At 36.1% G+C, this 23,818-nt stretch overlaps 1 long non-coding RNA gene across 1 annotated transcript; it reads left to right on the top strand.

Annotated features, from left to right (window-relative positions):
- Positions 1 to 1,069: 1,069 nt before the first annotated feature.
- On the top strand, positions 1,070 to 23,687 carry LOC135157188 (uncharacterized). Its single transcript, XR_010296238.1, has 4 exons — positions 1,070 to 1,293; positions 10,337 to 10,402; positions 14,126 to 14,274; positions 23,575 to 23,687. It is a non-coding gene; the product is annotated as an uncharacterized LOC135157188 (long non-coding RNA).
- Positions 23,688 to 23,818: the final 131 nt, after the last annotated feature.

Raw genomic sequence — 23,818 nt, forward strand, 5'->3', positions numbered from 1 at the left:
CATCATTCGCATAGAATGTCTTTTTATGAGCATTATATTGCGGGTAGTATCCGTAAATTTAAAAGTTATTGTTTTTCATGTTATTTTTGTTCTCTACACACCTATTCAGATTTACTGTAAATACGTTTAAATTGCATCAAATATTTGGGGCAAATAGTTTACACTCAATCCCTTACATGTCCGAAGGTGTGTCATTGTATAATATAAAAAAAAATCCTATGAGTTCTCCAGACGCCAAATAAACATATATCTGTATTTTTTGGAACGCGTTGAATATCATACCTTCCCTGAATATGTTTAAAGAGTATTGAGTGGTAGGCTGATAGCCTATAGGGAATATGGGGAATAATAATCTGAGGTTTATGTGTAGGTGGGTGTGTCGATGTGCCGGTGTGAGAGGGGAAAGGGCGGTGAGGGAGGGGGGAATAGAGGGAGTGGGCATGGGAGGGAGGAGAGGGGTGGTGAGACAAAGAGAGAGAGATAAAGAGAGACAGGATGGACAAGAAATGGAGGGGGATAGAGACTGAGGGAGATAGAGGGGGTGTGAGAGAGAGAGAGAACAAGTGTTAAAGAGAGAGGGGGGGGGGGTTGGTTGGAGAATGGGGAGTGAGGAGGTAGGGGGGATGGAGAGAACGAGTGAAGGGGTAAAGGGCGCATTATATGGAGAAGGGGATGGGTGAGAGAGGAAAGGGGATAGGGAGAGAGGAGTGTAGAGAGAGAGGGGGTTAGTGTGAGAAAAGAAGAGGGCAGGTGGCGTATAAATAAAGAGAGGGGAAGTGCAAGGGGAAACCCTAAGGTCGCCCCTTTGGCGAGGAAAGTCAGCAAGATAAAAACCACCTCACCGCAGAGGGTAGGCGTTGAGCGTCGCAAGGAATAGGTTTAGAGGAAGTAAGACGACGCAAACAAACGGGTGAACGCAAAGTATGGGGACCCCGTAACCATGGCAATAAAGTGAGTCACTTGAAGTAAAGTCGGCTTCCGTGCGTTCCGCAGCCCAAACATTATCCGTATAGCGTACCTGTTTGTGAATCATGTTTCCAATCGGTTATTCAGTTCGGGGGCAACCGAAATCCGATCTCGTGGAAAACTTTCAGTATTTCCCCCTCGCTCATAAACAACACAACATGGATGGGTTGGCTTTGCTTGAAAAGGTGGATTGATAACGCGCTTATTGGTCCATAACACGAAGGTATTTGTGTCATTGTCTACGGATTTTTATTGAAATCGTTTTTTTTTTCGGGTTGTGCCCTCTGGTATCCCCTTTGGTGACGTCATCGTTCAAATTCAGTTGTGGTAAGTGTTTCTTTGGACTGTTTGCTCGTTGCTTTCATTTCAACTTGCTGATAATAACTGAGAAATTTTCTCAAAATATGAAAAGACATGCATGTCCAATAAAAAAACAAAAATGCAACCAAGCAGAAAGGAGAATGTTACGCATAATTTCACTCTGATGTCAAAATAGGCAATAATATTTATAACGCGGTTACACGCCATTCTCTGTGGTTTTAACATTATGTACAATGGGAATCGACAATATTTATATATTCATTTACTTATTTTCTAATTCGTTGACAGGGTAGCCCATTCACCAATAACTAAAAAAAGTATTCACATAAAAAGGTTCAACATACATAAATTATATAAACGCTTATAAATTGATCTAAAAATTCGAAGGTCAGTTTGAAAAAAAAGACGTGATTACGGTTAAGAGTGGATACCTTGATAGAATATATTAAATTGTTTTACAGTTCACCGAAAACAGGGACCCGTTGCATGAAACTTTCACCTTAAAAAACTCTGGCAAATAAAACGAAAACTCGGGCAAACAACATTATGCCATTGAAAATTACACATTAAAAATCTGACAAAAAAATTGGTAGGAGTTTTTTATGGCAAAATTGTTATGCAACGGGGCCCAGGAGGGTTTTTTTTAATAGACAAAAATAAAAGGAAAAGGCCAAACCTGCTTCAACGTATTATCGTGATCATAGTGGTTTGCCCCATATATCATTAACGTCATCAATACTGGTTATGAAGTTTGACATGTTTGACTTCTTTGGTTGTATGTGTTTTGGGAGTAAGTGTTTTATAATCAAAGGCATTTGCATGATCGGACAACAAGGGCAACCACAAGGGTGTGTGTATGTGTGTGTGAGGGGGTATGGTTGGGTGTGTGGGTGTGTTGGGGTTAACGATGATAAATATGCTTCATTAATATAACGCTAGTGATTCTGAGGGCTGAATATTACCCTGGCTTTAGCACGGCTACTCTTATAGGGCGCATTCCTACTGGAACCCATTTACTACCCTTGGGTGGAGATTGGCAAATGTAGATAAACGTCTTACCAAAGGACGCGAGTGCTGTTGTCGGACCTCGTGGATCAAAGTCGGAGACTTATTCACTGACCCTTAACTCCCATGTCAGTCTACCTTTGGAAAACCAACGTAGATTTTTTTAAAGGTAAATACCCCATTTTCAGTACATTTCGTGTAATAGCATCACCGTCACTATCATCGTCACCATCATCATCATCATCATCATCATCATCACCCTCATCATCATCATCATCATCACTATCATCATCATCACCATCATCACCATCACCATCATCATCACCCTCATCATCATCATCACCACCACCACCATCATCATTATTGTCATCAACATGCTCGTACTCGTCGAATACTGCGTAGTGTCACCTAACATTAGATCCATCCAGGGTGTAGGGCTTGTAGGCCAACCAAAACTAAACTGTCATGTCAGAGATATCCGATGATTAGATTAACCCCCACTCATATTGGCTCAGATACCATCCATTGTTTCAAATCCTATGTATTTCAATAATTTGGACGCCAACTAAAGGACACTTCTATATAAAGATTAGAATGACTCTTTATAAGTCTAAAAATAAAAAAAATCTTTCCACAAAATCACACCTAATTAATATTTTCGACGGTCATTCAAGAACAATATTTAGTAATAATAATCATCATCATCATAGCTGGATTTATAAAGCGCTTTTTCTGCCTGAGGATACAAAGCGCTGCTATTTGAAACAAATGCAACATTGTGAAATGAAAGACCAGCTGAGCATACTGAAGTGCGATTGTATTTTGAACAGTGTATTTGTCTTGGTAGTTGTATATATATGCCTTAGAATATTGCACTTTGGGATGATAGATTCTTAGAATTAGATTTGCAGAAAAGTGTACATTCAAGATACTTTCTAAAGAGTACGATGACGTAGTAACCATTGTAACATTTTAATACGTTAATAAATTACACAACGAGAAAATTGACCAGTGGATAAAAACAAACCCCCCCCCAAAAAAAAAACATAGTGCAGAATTGTGATGGGAGAATGGGTCACCTGGGGCCTGTTGCATAAAACTTTTACCTGAGAAAACTAAGGTTAGTCTGATTTCTTCCATTGACTTTAACACAGGACAAAAACTCCGGTAAAAACAACCTGAGTTTTCTTAGGTAAAAAGTTTCATGCAACGGGCCCCAGGAGTAAGTATTTGAAACAGAGCAAGGTTTTCGGAAAATCTTTCGATTGAGCAAAGCGAGCAAGATCAATATTTATTCATTTATAAACAATATCATCACCAATTTGACGTGTGACATGTTGCATCAGCCAGATTTCACCAAGAATTTGATTTAAAAAAAAAATGTAAGGTAAAAATACGATGAATTTTTTTTGCCCTTAATAAAATCATTATAAAGCTCACGAGACGTTGTCCCCAACCCCATCATTGCGCAATTGGAATTGACTGAGCAGGGTGATTGAAAGGCATGGATACATCACAGAAGTTATTCACACCGATTACGTAACAATACAAATGCTTCGGTATCCGTTTAATTAAAACCGGGCCATCAAGCTTCCCCTCTCACTTCTCTCTTAGCTGATGTAACTCCAACAGCTACTAGTATCACATTTCTTACCGTTACAGTTACTGACGTAGCTACACATGTAGGGGAATGAGAGAGAGAAAGACTGTTTGACACGCATGTTTAAATTCAGTCATGCGTTTTTGGCACCTTATTAACATATAGCCTATATTTCGTCGTTGCTTATTTGAGATAAAGTTTTTTGGAGTACGACAGTTTCATTCCAGGACTGGTACCCGTGGACAATAAAGGATATCAAACTTACCCTTTAAACAATTGGAAGTGTAGCTTTATTTGAACACTGCAACGAAACGTTATTTTCCACGCACGAACATTTTCATTTGACATTTCAGAATTCAGAATTATATTACAAAGAGAGGATGGATGATAATGATGTAAGGAAACCAATGATAATGAGGATGAGGGATCGTTTAATCTTAAAAGGAAAGGGGGATTAAGCAATAAGATTGATCTAAATAGGTAATGAAAAGTGACACATGATATTGCTGTCTTATTCATGGAATCGTTTTTTTTTTGTGTGTTTGTGTGTGTGTGGGGGGGGGGCATCATCAATACTCACATAGGATAAGATGGCTTAAATACCATATGTGTAGAATGAGAGCAGGATAGATCAATAGAAAAACTAGATTTGAAATGTGAGATGGAAAGAAAAGAAAATGAAAGGGAAAAGACAGAGCAAGAGAGAGATAGAGAGAGGAGACAGATGGGCCGAGTGAGGGAGAGCTAGGCCTTGACGCATATGGGGGGGGGGGGGCTAGATACAGAGGAATTATGTACATACAATTATAGACAGAGAGAAAGGCAGAGGTGATGAAGGAGAGGGGGCGGGGAGAGGGAGAGAGAGAGAGAAAGAGAGAGAGAGGGGAAGGGCAAGGGGATGTATATAGAGAAAGAAGAAGACAGAAATAGAAATATAAATAAACGGTTAAAGATAGAGGGGGTGTGGGGGTATAAAAAGTTCAATCAACCCTCGATCGATATTACACATCCTAATCTAAGCTTGACTCTTTGGCATTTCATGAAGTATAGCTGATCTCAAAATAGATTTATCCTTACTAAATTTACTAAGTCAATATCTGAATCAAGGAAATGAAGTTGAACAGATTCGAACCTTAAACATGTTAAAAGATTACCCAAGGTTTAAGATGATCATGACGGTCATATTTCAATAAATGAAGTGAAATTCAACAAACAAATTTCAATGATCGGTGTTTGTGAAAACAGCTATATGTATGCCGTCGTGTTTCTGCAGAAGTTATGCTAACAATTTTATGTGACTCTCTTTATGTTCTTATTGAATAACATACATCATAATTATTTCATATTCTCACCCATGTATATAGGTAAAATCATGTTTCCCTTGAAACAAAAATAAGTTCAAGCAATATTTTACTTACACTACAAATCAGTAGTTAATCCTATACCAATACCTCTCTGGGGGAAAATAATTGTTTTATATAATAAAATACGAAAAAAAATAAGTGGGAGATGATGACATCATCAGGTAGCGCATTGCATAAGACAAGCACAGAATGTCTGTATTGTCATATCTTTGTTATTCCTCGTTCAGTTTTGTTGAAAATGTCAGTTTTTGTTTGTCTGATTTTAATAAAATACACTTCCCATGGACATTGTTTTAGATGACACTAATTTAGAAAGTGTCACATTCATTAGATTTCTCGGTGTTACCGCTGATAATAAGCTTTCCTGGAAGTGCCACATATTCGCGAAATATTGGCATTATCAATAAATTGAAATATCATTTTTCGTCGTCGTCACTTTTAATGCTATATTTTTCTTTGATCTTACCTTACTTGTATTTTGGGATACTTGCCTGGGGCAGCACTCATCAAACCATTTTAGATAGACTGTTATTACTGCAAAAGAAGTCCCTTCGTATTATTCATAATTCAGCTTTTCGTTCACACACGGACCCACTATTTTTTTTTATAGCAAATTGCTGAAGATAAGCGACCTATACTTATTTCATTTAGGACAATTTATGTTAAAATTTGACAAAAATACCCTTCCTCGTGTATTTGATTCTATGTTTCCTCTTAATCGGTCTTTTCATAATTACCCTACTAGGCAATCTAACGAATTCCATTTACCCCGTTTTAGAACTTTATTGGCAAAGAGTACATTTATGTTCGATGGCCCTAGATTTTGGAACTCCCTCGACAATAACATAAAAAACAGCCCTTCCATACATTTTTTTAAATAAAACTGAAAAACCTCTTACTTAAATCCTACCGAGGTCTTCATTACTAATTCCCGCTCGCTATCATCTCCTCTCAGACATCAAGTTATTTTTATTAGTCATTATCATTTTGTTGTCGCAATCATATTTTCTGTCGCAATTTGTCCTGTTTCTATTTATGTTTATTTTTCCTTTTGTCGTCCTGTTTTTTGTTTCGTTTTATTTACTCTTTTTTAGTTTTGTCTTGTTCTGTGGGTTATCTTGTTCTTTTTAATCTATTCAGTAAGTATCCGTAGGCAAATAGCAACCATTGCGTCTCTCTTTATCCCCCCTCTCTCTCTCTCTCTTTCTGCTCTTTTCTCTTCCTTGAGAGAGGTTCACATTATACAAGCTATGCTTTTGAGTGAATTTCCCATTTCCACATATACCTTTGTTTCTATTTAAATTATATATCATAATTTGTCTACAAAATGCACCATATTTTGTATATATCTTTATATGTTAATTATCATTGATGTTTTTAATATAATTATAATGACAATGATTTGTATCGTAAATATTTGTTATAAATGTATGAAATTGATTTGTATCGGTATTTTTGTCATTTCTGTTGGAAATAAATCTGAATCCGAATCTGAATCTGACTTATTAATTGTCACTCTCTCTTGGATCAAAGGCACAATCACGACAATGAAAATGAGATCATCCATGTCATAAATACATTGCAAATCCTTTAATTATTTGCTCAGCATTTTCATTGGTATATCTTCTCAAGAAATTCAGGAATACAATAAAACTTATATTTGTGTCTTATTTTTACTTACGTTTATAAAGTCCACTGTGACATTTAATTAGAAAACTCAACGTCCCTACATTTAAATGCTTCCAAAAAACCGTGCCTTAGTAAAATTGTTTGACTGTGTCGTTTATAATGTAATGTTATTGGCAGTATATAAAGCCCTCTCTGCCCACCCCAAGTACTATTCCCTCCAGTCATATTGTATAGAATCAACCATTCAACTGATTGATGGTGGACATTTAGGTACTTTTTGTATATTTTTAAAGTTTACATTTCAAACATCAACACTATTAAAGGTTAAGGTGCTACCCCCATATTTTTTTTTTTTTACAAATAAGTGTGCACACCAAGTTACCAATAATGCATATAGCATTTCCATTTTATTATTTGAAAGCAGGATAAAAAAGCACTGGGCATAGGTGCCTTGGCCGGGGATCGAACCCCGGACTTTACATGTATAGCCAGGCGCCTTAGACCACTCGGCCACGGCACCACCACTAAAATGCTTGCGGCCACAGGATTGTGAGATCAACATCTTTAACCAGAGGTGTCGATCGGGGGAATCGGGGGATATTGATTTAGCCACCCCCCAATAATGTTGGCAACTTAAAAAATTATAATATGCAATGCAAATATGTGTTTTAAGAAACCATTGGAAAGCACTATAAATCTATCAAACTTGGTATAAAAATACTATAAAAACACAAAATTATCATATATTTCGGCACATTTCCCACGCAAATTTCTGTGTTATAATATGACACGTAGAACAAGCTGAAATATTTGACTTTTTCACTTTTGCTCCCCTCCCCACCCCTAACCCAATCCGAAACAGGGATCGATGCCCCTGTCGTGAACTTAGTAACAAATCGCCTATGTAAAAACTGCAAAGTCATAATCAAGCTTTTCAGGTGTTCAGTCGAGGGGGCCTACAGATGTATTCATCAAATCGAGTTTATCATGTTTGTGAGTTGCTGCAAATTGATATGTGTCATACGAGACTCGTATTTTCAGACCGAATGAAAACTGATGAAAAAGATTTCGATTCCTTGTGAACTAGAAATTATTTCTCGGGTCAAATTGCGTTTCGCGCTTGAATCTCGAAGGTTGAAACTTTACACCAAAATATAGCTCATGATTATTGTATATCATATTTTCTCGATTCGGCAATTTACGTTATTCAAAACATGTTGAGATGAAAAAAATAACAATATTTTCAAACGTTTTCATAGCAAATTAGAAAGAATATAAGAAAGAAATGACATCTTCATTCTTTGAAAACATGCGATGTGAAACTTGATTTTATTGGTAAAGTTAATACCCCTCCAAAAAAATCGTTATAGTACTAAAACACGGTTCTTCCTATCGCTTTTATGATTTGTAATTTCGTAATTGCTCAATATAAATTCTGAAGGGCTTTTTTGTTAAAAAAGAGAAAAATACAGAGAAAAGAGAGGTCACTACAGTGGTTTACTAAACGAAAAGGAAAGCTTTAACAAACATGATAAAGACCCACTCAATACAAAAACGGACGCTAATACTTTTTTGCAAGATCGGAGTGATAAAATTGAATTTCAGTGTTTATATAATATTTACATTATTATCTACCATATTTTCGAAGGCTTTCCATTGAGTTTAAACGTCGGAAAGAATTCATAGATCGGATAAGTAATAAACTAATTAGCATGATTAGATTATTATATTGATGTGTGATATGTGGGCGCGACGTGGTCTAGTGGTTCTGACTCTCGCCTTTCAAACATAGGGTCGTGGATTCGAATCCTAGCCATGACATGTTTTCCTTCAGCAAGAAATTTATCAAGACTGTGCTGCACCCGACCCAGTTGAGGTGAATGGGTACCCGGCAGGATTAAACGTCAAACGTACAATGTTTAACCAGACTATCCAGATTTCAGTCGTACAATTATTATGAACTCTCTTTTTAGGTACATAATCATTTAAAGTTTATTTATTCATTTATTTGTCTATTTATTCATTTATTTATATATATACATATATGTGTGTGTGTATGTACTGTATGTACTATGTATGTAATTATTTATTTATTTATTTACGTTTTTTGTACGCGTATTTATTGCAACCCCCCCCCCCCCCTCTGCTCCTAAATGCTCGTTATATTTCGTTGCCAACATGGTCAATATGCCACCTAAATTATAGTTTGAAATTCAGTATTGCATGCCGCCAATGCAGATTACGAAATGAAAAACTTCTCGCATTCTTCATCCAAGGCGGAACCGTAAATCACTGGGGGCTTCACGGTTCTGGCTAGGAGACAATAGGGAGGCCCATAGTCACATTTTATACTTTTTCGTAGAACATGTAGAAGGGCAAAATGTGAAATCTGAAATGAACTAATAAAATATTTGCCGTTTACGTTTCATATTCATTAACCAATCTAGAAGGCTTCAGGGTTTAAACATTTGTAATAGTCGATTGACGGCGCCGGACGCATCCCGGACCCCTCACCGTAATGGTATAAACTTACGGTGATGTATACAACGATGTTCACGATAGGATTCTGAGTTAGACACACACGATGACAGGATACGTACCGATTTTTTTTTCACTCCGTCGCAAAGGTGTAAAATAGAATACGCCAAAGCCGCCGCCCCCCCCCAAAAAAAAAGACAATAAATTCAAATGACAGGGAAGGAATGAGGTAGTGGGCTTGAAATAAATCCAAAATTCTTCATCCCTGGTGAAAACTGTGAGGTACGATTACATAATCCCCCTTTCCTTTGGTGATAAGTTCCTTTGATTCAGGCATTTTGGAAGAAGGCCAACTATCTTGGCTGAGGTCAATGGGAAGTTTCAGAATGTTTAAAGGTCTAAATAAAGCTTAAAGTTTTTATGAAGCGCTGTTTATAATATGAACTTAACATAAGTGGTTTAACAGTTGAAACAAGCGTTTAAACTGAATAGACAACAAGGTTTGATTTGTACAAGTTAATCTTCAATTAATTAGGCATGGTTGTTTTACAACAAAAGTTCATGTAGAAGTTAACCGCCGCACTGTTTCCAATTCAAATAGCATTTTCATCGTGCAGGGGGGGGGGGGGGGGGGGTTAAATCATTTGTTTTCGTTTCGTTGATACTGCGCAACAGGCCTAGTCCAGTCAGAGTAAAACCCACCCCAATATTGCAACAGACATAATTCTTATTTTATAGTGGGGAATATAAAAAGTATAGGAAATTTGAAGCAGAGGGCTTAAATGAAACATTATTCCAGATCTTGAGATGTTCCTATATACTTGTACTTTTGAGGGGTCCCCATTCACGTGCAATCGATATGCCACAATTGCTATTGGTTTACCCTTTTTTCTCATTAGGACTGAACTAAAACAATTACACCGCTATTGATCATTCTCTATTTCTCCCTTTAATTTATTTCTTCTTTTTATAGATTCAAAGATTTGAGTAGGGGATTAATCGATCTTGGAATTGAGGATGTCAGCGCAACCAAATTAAAGTAAGAATACAAAGGAAGAGGAAAAAAAAAAAAAAAAAGTTGCTAATCTGTGAAGTAAAGTATAAATCCATCCAAGTAACATGTATTATATTGGCAGCTTCAGCACCTTTCACTGCCTGTCAATTCACTTTCAAAGGACAGTGTTCGGTTTTCGGATATTTAAATTTGAGAAACACTGGCATAAGCGATGCACTCTAAAACACTGAGTAAAATTTTACCCAATATTGGGTAAAAAGGGCAAATTGCATGTTTTACGGTAAATTTCAACGCATCATTGCGTAAAATTTACAAAATATTTGGTATCTTTTTACCCAACCAACATGCATGTTCCCATTTTACCCAATATTGGGTAAACCTTCTTTTAGAGTGCAAACGCAGTTCGATTACCCCAAGACCACTGAGGTGCCGATGGGGGGGGGGACTTGGGCCATGGAACCCCCATAATTTTCATGACCAAGAAAACAAAAGGGAAAAAAGGGGACTAAGGTGGAGGAAAAGGGGTGCAATGTGATATCAGTTTCTGAATATTTTGTCAAAATCTTTCACAAAATTAGAGCCTTGTGATAAACAAAAAATTTCTCGCTCGCTTAGCTCGCGCGCAGCTTTTAGGAGATTTTGCCCCTCATGACATGTCTAGCCCCTTCATAAATTCGGCTTATTACGTTACTGATCAGAACACACAACATCCGTGCATAACTGCACCAAGCATCGTATTCGATTGATAACGAAAGTAATGACATGAGCAGTAAAGATATCAGAACTATGACATTTGGAATAAAGTCTTCTATCAACAGAGGCATAATAGGAAATTAAAGCATTTAGTGGAAGGCTGAGTAAAAGTCAGATTTAACACTTGCGAGTGCCCGAACTGATGGAAAATTAAATGAATAAAAAGGATACAAATGAATGAGTGGACACATACATAAATTGAAATTTATGTCGAAAGATTAATAATAAATAGATATAAAATGAAATGAATTAATAAATAACCAAATAAATAGGCTTACATATACACGCAATTATAAAACTGTATGGGCAAATGCAATTTAGAATAAGAATGAATGACGTTTCATTTCTATATCTTGGAATTGGATGTCAAGAAACTTACCTGTATACTAAATAAACCTTATTCTTTTTTTGTAAAAAATGGGGCTAGCTACAGCCCCCCCCCCCCCTCACCGATGTATTATTATCTGAGTGATTATCAGGCGATTACAACTATTGTATGAACGAAAACATAGACAACAGCCGGAACACTGCCTAGATTAAATTTGGGCGTGGCTTGTAGAGGTCAAGGATTGTTGAAGGTGTGTGATTGACAGTTGATGTTTGTAAACCTCATAGCATCGTCACGAATGCTAAGCAACCGCCCCTGTCTTCGCATGTAAACAATATGAGTTATCAAATCATTGTTTTATGCTGACAATTTACGTCATGCTTTCGTGCAGAAGTATTATGAATGTTGTGATCAAGAGAACCCAAGTGTTTATTTGTAAGGAGGCCCTCACATCAGAAAGGATGTAGGCTATAGTAAACCGTTTCCTTAATCACATTTTTTTTCTTTATACAAAAAATGTAATTAGTTAGCAATACAATGCTTTATAAAATTATGAATTTGAACCCTTTGTTATTTACTTGTTTGTCTCTAGTAATAAAAAGGAAGCATCATTCATAAAACTACCATATAAGCAATACCACTCTGTGTCTGATTAACGTGGATTGGGTTCATCAGTAACGTCAGTTAACGTGAATTGGGTTTCTCAGTAACGTCAGTAAACGGTAAAGTTCGTTATTGTGAATTGGGTTTCTCAGCAATGTTAGTTAGGCGAATTTGGGTTCTCAGTAACGTCAGTAAACGTAAATTTAGTTTCTCGATTACGTCAATAAACGTTTTTACGCGAATTTAGTCTCTCGGTACAAAGTCAGCTCACATGAAATGGGTTTCTCAGTAACGTCAGATAACGAAAATGTACAGGTCCATATTCAGTCATCAAGACTGTCATCGCAGGCATGACACACTCACAAGAGTTGTTTCATTGTTGTACATTAATCGATACTGAAGATGTGTATGAGTAAGATATTCGATGTGTATGTGTAATATTTAGTCGTAGCTTGAAGAACATGTTCAATTTAATTCACATGAAACTTCCTGCCACACACTCTCCCTCGATCTTGGAATATACACGTCACGCATCACGTGATCATGATCGTTTAACTTGATAAGATCAAGGACGGAAAACTCCAGATCAATGAAGACGAAGTGTAGGACATGTATTTGATTGTTTGAAGTTCTTGTATCTAAATTCGAAGAATATGGGTTCAATTTGAAATGATAGTATTCATGCCCTCGTGACATCTAGATAGATAGCTTTTTTGGTACCCCAGTGCCCTACAGTACTGCATGTCTTTGCGAAACTTTTTTTAATCATTTGTTTTCGGGGGGGGGGCTCAATATGAATAATATGTATATATAGTGAAATATAAAGCAATAGAAAACAAAACAAAATATACGAATAAAATCCTGTCAAATTCGTAACAAATTGAACACAATGTTTCCCGCTCATACGATCATGCGTCAGTCACACATGCGAAACTGACTCCAAACCGATTTTAACATTATTTCCAATGACATACGATTACTTGGTTTGGATTAGGTTTCATTGTTGTGACTGTACATCATATGCTATATTCATTCTTTGACATTTCGTCTATGACTGTAATTAGTCATAGTTCAGCATAATCTATGTCATTACTATTTTTAGTGAGTTGGAGATGATCTGGTTGTTTTCCTTTTGTCTCTCTTTCTTTCGGTTACTTTCAGTTACATTTCACTGCTGACCATCCCCGGGCTATTACTGGCAAGAAAAAAAATGGCGAACTAATTAAACAATTACCATTTGTTGATCCATGGTCTTATCAAGTCATGATAATAATAATGATATTGATAATAATTGTACACCTATATTTCGCAATTTCTGTATATACTCAACTGCGCATTACAATAATGTTGTTATTAGTATTACCCCGGCTATAGCCGTGCTGCCTACATTTCTTCCTGCCGGGAACCCATCTACCTCACCTGGGTTGAGTGCAGCACAATGTGGGTAAATTTCTTGCTGAAGGAAAACACACCATGGCTTGGAATCGAACCGACGTCCCCCAGATTGAAAGACGAGAGTCATAACCACTAGACCACAGCGACCCCACAAGTCATAATAGTATCTTGTCTGTTTTTAATGCTTCCCAAATAATTATAATTGATGAAGAGAGTGTAAAGATAATCCGGAGTCATGGGAGTCGAAATCATCAACTTAAAAAAAAGTGCAGTGTCGGACAGGTGCGCTGGTAAAAAAAAATAATAAAAAAATAAAAAATATTCCCTGAATTAAAGTGTTTATTCTTTTTTTAAAATCAAAATCAAGTTTATTCAATTCATCCTCATGATCTCTCTTCCTATCTTTTACCTCCTCTCGTTTTTCTCCCTCCATTTCAGGCATGCCAGCGCCCCCATGCCATCCCCAGCTTCTCTCTCGCTTTCTCCAGTTCATTTCCAAGTTCTCCATGACTCTCTCTCATTTCCCTTCCCCATCCCTTACTCTTTTCCTTCAGGCCTTCCCTCGATCAGAACTTGGCAGATGTAGCTAGGAAAATAAAACCTTTCATAACACAAGGATTTTTTTTACTCTTACAATAACTCGTCCCTCTTGTCTCAATTTCTGGCAGCGAGCCCTGCTCCACCGTGCCTCGTCATCCGCGAGCTTCCTGCGCGGCCCGTCCCCCGTGACCTTCGTGTGTGTGTCCCGCTCACTCGTTCACTGACTCAGTACTAACTTTAGCTGGAGTGGGACTACAACGCTCGTGGATCAATTTCGGTAAGTTACTTAATTGGTATTAATTGCTAAACCTTTTGTATTTAATTTAATGAGAAAGCCTATTAGTTGCTTTTGGATGAAGCTCGCATGTATTTGTATTTGGCTTTGCAACTGCGTTTCTAGCCAGCTAGCAAATGGTATGAATAAACATGATAAAGTAGGACATTTCGTACACCTGTCACATTATCGTGCATGTGGCAGCAACTTCCAGCTTTCGTAATCCATTGGAAAGTTCAACATCTTTCCAACTAGTTTGACATTATTCATTACGTTTGGGAGAGTTTTTCAAAAGGGGGTAAAAGGATAGTATTAACTCTTTCAGAGCCGTTGGCAGCTATAGTTGCCCATAGCCGTGTCGTGCCATTGGCAGCTGTAGTTGCCCAAATAACTTGTTTTTGTTTAACCAATTTTACAGCCAGAAAATCAACACCATATTCTGTGTTTTTCATGTTGTTATACTGGCAAGGAATCCACAATTGATTTTATCATATAAAATATAGTGGTTTAGACATTCATTGAGTATGAAAATGGTAGTTTTGCATCAATATTTTAAAGAGTTGATTTTGGATATTGCCGCGATCCGAATCAAGGGTGAATAGCAGATATTCGGATAGATCGCAATATGGATGCGTAAAGGAGAAGTGAGAGTGGAGTGGGTGCACACAAAATAATGAGAGGAGGATTGATGGTAGAGGAAGAAAAGAAGATAAATGGAGGAGGAAGTGGAACCGAGGAGTAATCATGAGAAGAGGATGACGAGAATGAAAGAGATGAGGAAGAGAGAGAGGGAGAGAGATAGAGGGGGGGGGGGCGTCTCTCTCTGATGGGCCTCGATCGTACAGGCCTATACTTTTCTTTGCATATATACTTATTTAATTCGACTATAAGGAAATAAACTGGTAAGAGTTTATCGTCACACTTCACGAATATAATCAATCATCAAATGCATTCTTCACAAAATAAGAGAACTTCTCCCAAATACTATGATAAATCGTTACAGGGGAACCCAACCTTGGTTATATTGCTGTCAGTGTTGGAAAAGAGGAAAAAGAAAAAGGAAAACAGAATGGTGAAAGTTTGAAAGAAATCGGGCAAGCAATAATAAAGTTATGGCTGTTTTAAAATTGAAATCCCTAAGACTATGTTAATTTCAAATTGGCAACTGGGTAAGTAAATTATTAAAGACAAAAGGCATATATAGGCCATGTACTTAATTATCAGGATTGGGGGTTTGTTAAGTACCTATTCCCCTGGGGCAGTAATCAAAATATAACCCAGTTAGCATATTGTTTTAAGTCGTCATGACAGAGAAATATAATTTGAAGTACAACTTTTTTTAATGACATTTTAGCTATTTTATACATTGCAGTAAGTGGAAGAGTAGCTCTTACCTACATCACTTTGACATCACAAATGCGGCCAATTTGAAGTCTCCATGGGTATAGTGATTACCGATTTTTACAACTTAAAAAAATCATAACTTTCTTATTATAATTATTTCCGATAGTTCAAACTTACATGTATCAACTTGTCTGATTGTTATCTTCCCCCTAAAAATAATCCTTTATTTGGGTTGGATTCCCCTTAAATGTATACTATATCTTGGATATCATTTGCATCTTAAACAAAATTGCAATATGAGTAAGATTTTATCCATTGTGTAGACTCACAAAAATAACAACAACATATAAAATACAAAAACAGTCATTTATACACAAAAGTTAATGACTGGTGTCACCCTTTAAAAGTTTTTAATCATAATTAGTAGAAATTGTAAGAATCCAGGCCTCAATGACAAGATGATTTTGTTTCCAGATTTGTTTTCCTCGAAATGATTTCCTTGTTCGAAATTGAATTGCTTTTACGACTTCTCTTTCATCTATTGTTTATATTTAAGTTTTCATTTAAACAAATAAAGCCAAATTGCAAAATTATATTTCATCTTCAAATATAATCATAAGATCTAACGATATATAACGATTGGCGATGATTTTGATGGCAAAAGAAGCGTATATTTAAAAAGAGGAAGCAATTAAACAACCGACACGAAAATTATTCACTTTTAACTGTCATAATCATGATGAGTGATACATTTATTATGCATTTATTGTCAATACGATGGGGGGATAGGTCCCCGAAATGCATTACACGGTGAAAACGATGTTTAAAATTATATAAACAACGCTATATACTTACAGAAGTGTTTAACAGTTTAAACACCCATGCTCATTTCATTTAGAACTGAATATCATTTTGGTTTTTTCATTTTTAAGTTTTGAAATTCAAACACTTGTTTAAACCGTTTAAGCAACTACTGCAGGGCTCATCTAGTAAACAGCGTTGCAAAAAATTAATGTTTTTATTGTGTAGAGAACGTCAAATGTTTTTAAAAACGCCGATATTATCTTGTAGGCCCCTCCTGCTTTTTATCGTCCTGTTCGCGATTTTTCCCAATGCAATCATCAGTTTGTATTTATTTATATACTTGTACGGTATTGATATCATGTTTATATAAAAAAAAAAATATGGAAACCTTTTTTTATTTCAAGATTTATGTTAGTTAAGGCTGACAGAAACACTTCAAATTTAGAAATTTGAATTAAAAGAAAAAAAAAACAAGGAAAGAAAAACGATAACATGAATTGTAAAAAAACGCTTTTACAGTAAAACAATGGTATTGATATCATGTTTATTTAAAAAAAATATGGAAACCTTTTTTATTCAAGATTTATGTTAGTTAAGGCTGACAGAGACACTTCAAATATAGAAATTTGAATTAAAAGAGAAAACACAAAGAAAGAAAAACGTTAACATGAATTGTAAAAAAACGCTTTTATAGTAAAACAACGGGATGGGGAATTGAGAGGGCGGTAGAGGGAGGGTGGGGTATGAAAGGATGAGAGATAGATAGATAGAGGGAGAGAAAGATAGATAGAAAGGGGGAGAAAGACGGAGCTTTGATATATTTATACATGTCACACATGCTTCTGGATTATGTGCGTGGACATTTTGTTTTTCTTACTTAAGTTTTAAGTCCATAAGTATACTTAGAAGTAAGTTTGTATGTATGTCTGTCTCTTCCCCCCTCTCTCCCTCTGGCCGTCTGGTTCTCTCTTTCTCCCTCTGTATACCTGGTTTTCTCGTTCTCCTTCTCTCACTCACTTCCCCGATTTTCCCTCTTATTTTCCTTTTATCACGCCATTCCCTTGTTCAGGAAACAGGAAATGCTGAAATGACTTTTCCTTGCAAGAATCATGGACCTACTTCACGATTCTCAAAAGTCAATGAACTTTAAGTTCTTATTTTGGTCTGAAGGCCCGACTTTGTCTCTCTTTGCAAACACCCCTCTTATTCTCTTCTTTTCTTTGATTGTTATATATGTATATATAAATACATGTGTATATATATATATATATATATAAATATGTATATATATATGTATATATGTGTATATATATTTATATATATATGTATATATATTTATATATATATGTATATATGTGTATATATATTTCTATTTTTCCCTCGGGGCTTCGCCCCTCGGGAAAAATAGTTACATTGCCAGTCCAACCAAGGATTGATAATTCCCACTATACTTTCTCAAAGCCTGATATATTTGTTTTATATCCCTCTTAAACCATGTAAACTTTGTGAACCTAGTCCTTGCTGATTTTTAACCAATCTCGACCAAATCTAATGTTGCCGGACCTAGTCTTACTCTAGGCCTGTGTTTTCCTATTGAAATTATTCTTTGTCACATGATCACGAATTGACGAATCGTTTATCTAACATACTCACGAGTATTCATAAGAGGGATATGAATATATATATATATATATATATATATATATATATATATATGAACTGGAAAGTCACATTTGTCGTTACCTGTGTCTCTGATATGGAAATGAAGCCTTCAAAAAATTGCACCCGAATAAATGTTACGTAGTTCTATAAAAAAGGATGAAAAATAAAATAACGAAAACAATTTAATTCAATTCATTCCAAAAAAATATATGATAGTTTAGTTGCAGGTATCTTGACAGTACCGTCACGGATGTGATTTTTTTTTCTTGTCCTACTGGGTGTTAATATAATGATATTTATATTGAATATTATCCAATGAATCGACTTCCCTTTTTTTATAAGACATTTGTTGTGTTAACCTGTGTCTTTAATTCACAACCACTGCAACTGAACTAAGTCACCACGCCATAACCGACCGATGAATGAACTTGATAGAGAAATTATGGAAAGAAGGGGAAGAGGTTCAAAAGGGTAAAATGACGCCGCCCTTCTCGCCAACTCACACCATACGTTTCCACGCAGTGCATCAATATGGCCGCAATCAAACTATTTTAGCATACCCTTGAAAATGTATAGGTATAGCAAATAGTTAATGCTCATGGAATGTACCATTCATTTTGTAAATAACCTAAGTTTTACCAATATTTCAACGCCAGCAAGTCTCGTCATTCTGCTGTTTAATTGCACTGTGTATGAGATAGAGATTTACATATAGGATGGGTGTAGTGTAAGGTAAATGTATCAGCATGGATCCTATGTCGGATCCATGGTGTCAGCTTAGTTTTATTTCATAATGGATCTGATTGTCAGTTAATTAAACAGCACTAATAAATAAAACAAAATAAATAAATAACCTAATTGATTACACTGTAATCAATGTGTTCAACGAGTATAATTATGTACACACTGATTAAATTAGATATCGTCATCTTTGTATTTGGCACCTCTTCAAATTACTTTTTAACTTGAGCTATAATCTGTGACGTAACGAGCCCCAACATTGAAAGGGCCAGACATGGCGTATTGGGGCAAGATTTCAGAAAAGCTGTGAGCGAGCAAGTAATCATGTTGAACTCTTTAGTTAATGCAAAAATCTTCTTTGTAATAGATTTTGGAAAAAAATACTAATAAAACGATATCATATTTCACATACTTTCTTTCCTTTCCTTTTCATTCCCTTTCTCCTTTTATTTTTGGTCATGAATACTTTTTTTTGGGGGGGGGGGGGGTGGGTCATGGCGCCCAACCCACCCCGTCCCATCTGTACGCCAGTGAAATAAATCATAGCAACAGTTAATGGATGGAAATTTCAAAGATCTCGGAAACTTAGATGTGACCGAAAAATCACCATATGATTTCTGCTGGGCACAATGATTTTAACACATGCATGAAAACAACTGGATGGTCTTACCGGTCACTTATTCCTCTTTCTTAAAGCACTAAATAAATGATTTCAGGTGCAAATCGTTTTAGGGCTTCATTTCTACAACATAGTAGAGAGGCGGATGTCAAATTAGACCTGCTTGCATCTAGGTAAAACAATGATAACAATTGCCTTCTACACTTGACAAAGATGACTAAAATGTATAACCCTGGAAAAGTGTCATTTCTTACTCTTTACTGCGGTTTCGACACCGCTATGTCTACATTCCGCTAAACCATGATGCTCAAAATGTGGTTTGTTGAAGATTCATGAATCACTCTTGAATTAATCAACGTCAAACGTTTTAGGCCACGGTGAGGTCCTTTTCAAATGGGTTTATTTCCAATTCGTCTAATGCCAACTCGTTCAATTGCCAACTCGTCTACTATCATTTGGTCTACCATCAGTTCGTCCACTCACCATATGGTCTACTTTCACGTAGTCTAATGCCATTCCGCCTAATAACCAGTTGGTCCAATAGCTATTCAGTCCAAATACCATTTGGTCTAATTAACTAAAGTGTCAATTGTGCAAAATGAAGGAAAAAAATGGGTATAAGACCAACTGGTTATTAGACGAAATGGTAATAGACGAACTGGTGATTGGACAAATGGTTATTGGACCAAATGGTTGTTAGACGAAATGTTGATGGACGAAATGGTATTAGACTAAATGAAGGTAGACCATGTGGTTAGTGGACAAGTTGGCAGTGGACGAATTGGCAATTTACCTTTAAATGCTATAGCCGGTCACACCACCGAAACCGACACCAAACCGACCGAGGGTATGTCATTGGATATAATGTTATAGCTTTGTTCTATCTGGATTCGGTTCAGTATGTGTAACTGGACAGTGACATGCGGTTGCACAGCACAAGAATTACGCATGTAGTACATGATGTCATTGTTTATGATGATGAACGTAAAGCAATCATAAAAGTTGAAGAGTTTAAAACAAACACGAATACATTTTAATGGGGGATTTCCTGGTTACAAAAATGGTACAGGAACCTAAAATACATGTCATTATAATATCGAAGTCATTAAAGGTATTATTTGACTACATGTGCATTTTATAAGTGCCGTCCTTAAACTGAAATTATTTTAGAAGTGCTCTGCCCTCCATTATTATTATTTCTTTTTTTTTAATATAAATTAAAATAATAATAACATTTGCAGGGCGCTCGTTACAGATTACCGGATGGGCTGACTACCCCCCTCACATACACAAAAGCAATATACGTGTAAATATGAGCTTTAATATGAATAAGTGATGTAGGGACAATAGTTTTTTGTTGCAGAGTTGCATAACTTTGATAGATAAGCCCCCAACCCCCTAAAAAGGGGCTACATGTTTGACAAAAAAAAATACCTTAGCGTAAATGCCCCCTCTCTTCCCTTGCCCTGTATCATATCTATATTTTTACGAAATAAGGAAAAAAATGAAGCACTGCACTCTCCGCTGCTTCCTGAAACTGCCATTCAAAGTGTCGCCTTACTTCTACAGAATTGTACCTCTCGACACGTCACCCAAACCTCCCACGCATCTGCCCTTGTTTAGAAATAGGGTGACAGTTGTACAAGGGGTACATCCAGAATTTTCCAGTAAGAAGGAGGGTGGTTTTGTGCTGTCATTGTCTAAAATATTTAGGCAAACACGTCTGACAATTGCTGTGTTTTCTATACAATTATACCAAGTGCTCATATCTATCGCAATACTTCCCCCCCCCCCCCATGCCTCTGTTCATCTCAGCAACACCCCGAGAACACTATCACTTCTTTAGTTGCATCAGATAAGGCACGCACTAAAACATTATAAAAATGTCGTGACATTGTTAGATAAGTTTTGTCAGCGGCTGCCCAGGGTTTCAAAATTTTACCTTTGATCGACTGTCCTCCAAGCACACCTTGTATATCGAATGGGTTGACACTTTCTCATCTATCATCAGAATGACAGAGAAAAGATAACACGCTGTTTAAGCCGATCACTCTAACAATAAGCTGTTTAAACTTCTAAACAATTATGTTTAACTTTACTTTATCGACAATCTAAGGTATGACTCGAACTGAGGTTTAACAAGTCGATAATTGGGCACACATCAAAGTCATTACTTTCTTGTCAGAAATTATAAGGACGAACCCATAAATGAATAAATACATAAATAAATGATTGAATAAGTAAATAGATAAATAAACGAATAAATGACTGAATAGATAAATAAATAAATAAATGAATAAATAAATAAAGTAAATATCAAATAAAAAAATAAATGAAAGTATTCAATACAAAACATAAAGATAATAAAGAAACACATATGAATAGAGTTAAGACAAATAGATATAAAAATAGGAAAAAATGTATAAATACTAACCGTTAACGACGGGACAGGGGGTCTTGGTCTAGTGGTTACGACTTGTGTCTTTTAATCTGAGGGACATGAGTTCGATTCCCAACCATGGCGTGTTTTCCTCACAGCAAGAAATTTACCCACAATGTACTGCACTCAACACAGCTGAGGTGAATGGGTACCTGATGGGAAGAAATTCCTCGAATGCTTGAGCGCGTATAAAGCGGTTCGGCTACAGCCGGAGTAATAAAAATGCATGATTCCAAAATGTTAAGCGCAGTGGAAAATATTAATATAGTAGCTGCGCTATATGAATGGTCCATATTATTATTATTATCATTATCATTAGTATCATTATTATCATTATTATAATAATAATAATTATTATTATTATTATTATTAAACATGTTAAAAGGAATTGTGATCCCACTTCTAAGCTCCTCAAAGACTGTTCGGGCCCATAGCTATATTACAGGCATGACAAGAGATCTTGATAGGTACGTGTTGACTAACACCTATCCTTGGTTATGAAGGTATACCTGATTTTATGCATGTCATGCTTATCATACGCCATGACGTAGGTCCGAGAAGGACGCAGGCGGTCTGTGCTGTTGTTGTTGTTTATTGTCTGTTTTTGTCATGGGTCAAACGTGTCGAAGAAAGACAAGCCATGGCCACTTTAATCTTCCTTCATTTCCGACCGCAATGAACTAGTAGAAACAAAACGCTTTTATGTTGCTTTATCGCAATGACTGTATTAAACTATCATACAGGGTCCTTTGTTGAATTTTGTTTTGACCATTTATCTTCAAGATTTCCAATTGAATCGTTAGTAGTCACGGTAACGAAATCCTCGTCCATATCCATATAATCAACTTTTGTTTTGAACACAAATTGGAATAATCAATACATTTGGTGTTCAAAACAAGCTTGCGATGCACGATCGCTTTATGAAACTGACGCGCTGTTTATATGTTTTAATCAATGAATATTTTTTTTTTATAATGAGTCCATTACTCTTTGAATTGGTATTGATATCTTGATGTGACTTTGAGCCTTTTCACACGTGAATCTTGAATCATCATTGTAATGATTGCTATTGTTATCGTGACTGTGATTAGCGTTCGTGATTTTAATCTTGTTCTAGTTTGGTTTCACACTTTTTCACTGGAATCATCAGTCAAATTACGATTTTTGTTAACCGTGTGAAAGGGTGGTTTAACTCACTGATGGTTTTCCTATTTTGTCATTTTGTTTAATAGGAACAATATAATTTGGTAAAACACTGTGAAAATACTTTCTATTCTGTTTAATGCTCTTAGCTGCTTTAAAATGAAGGATCCGTATTTCATTTATTTCATTTTAGCATATCCGGCACTCTAAAAAATCGAATGTTGAATCAACATTTGAAAGGTTGGAGGAGTGACAACCTTTTCCAAATGTTACATCCAACCTTGTATAAAGCTGAATCCAACATTTTAAGTGTTGGGTAGATACATTTAAAGTGGTAAATGCAACATTTAGAAAATGTTGTCACTCCTCCAACCTTTCAAATGTTTAGTTAACATTTATCTTTTTAGAAAACGTATCAAAGTAGTTTGTCTAGGGTATTCTGAAGTGCTTTCAACGGCAAAAATATCCGTGTGTATAGACCAGCTCGTAGTTACTTCAAGGACAATTTATGTCAAATGACCTTAGTTTCATTTCTTTCATCTTAATCTAGGCAGATTTCAAAGCAAGATATTACGTAAGCATGCCTTACATAGCAGGATGAAGAAATTGAATAGACCAGGTGACTAGAATAGCACATCAATGAACACTCTATGAAGGTATTTGTTGCATTTCCACTTTGAAGACATATTATAGCATATTGTACAATGTACTTGACAAACTGTGAAAGACCAGTCGTTCGTGGATGCATTGCTGTTTTTTGTGGATGTAAATGAAAAACACAATTCAAAAGAATA

Source organism: Lytechinus pictus, chromosome 17 (assembly GCF_037042905.1).
Source record: "Lytechinus pictus isolate F3 Inbred chromosome 17, Lp3.0, whole genome shotgun sequence".
Classification (NCBI taxonomy): domain Eukaryota; kingdom Metazoa; phylum Echinodermata; class Echinoidea; order Temnopleuroida; family Toxopneustidae; genus Lytechinus; species Lytechinus pictus.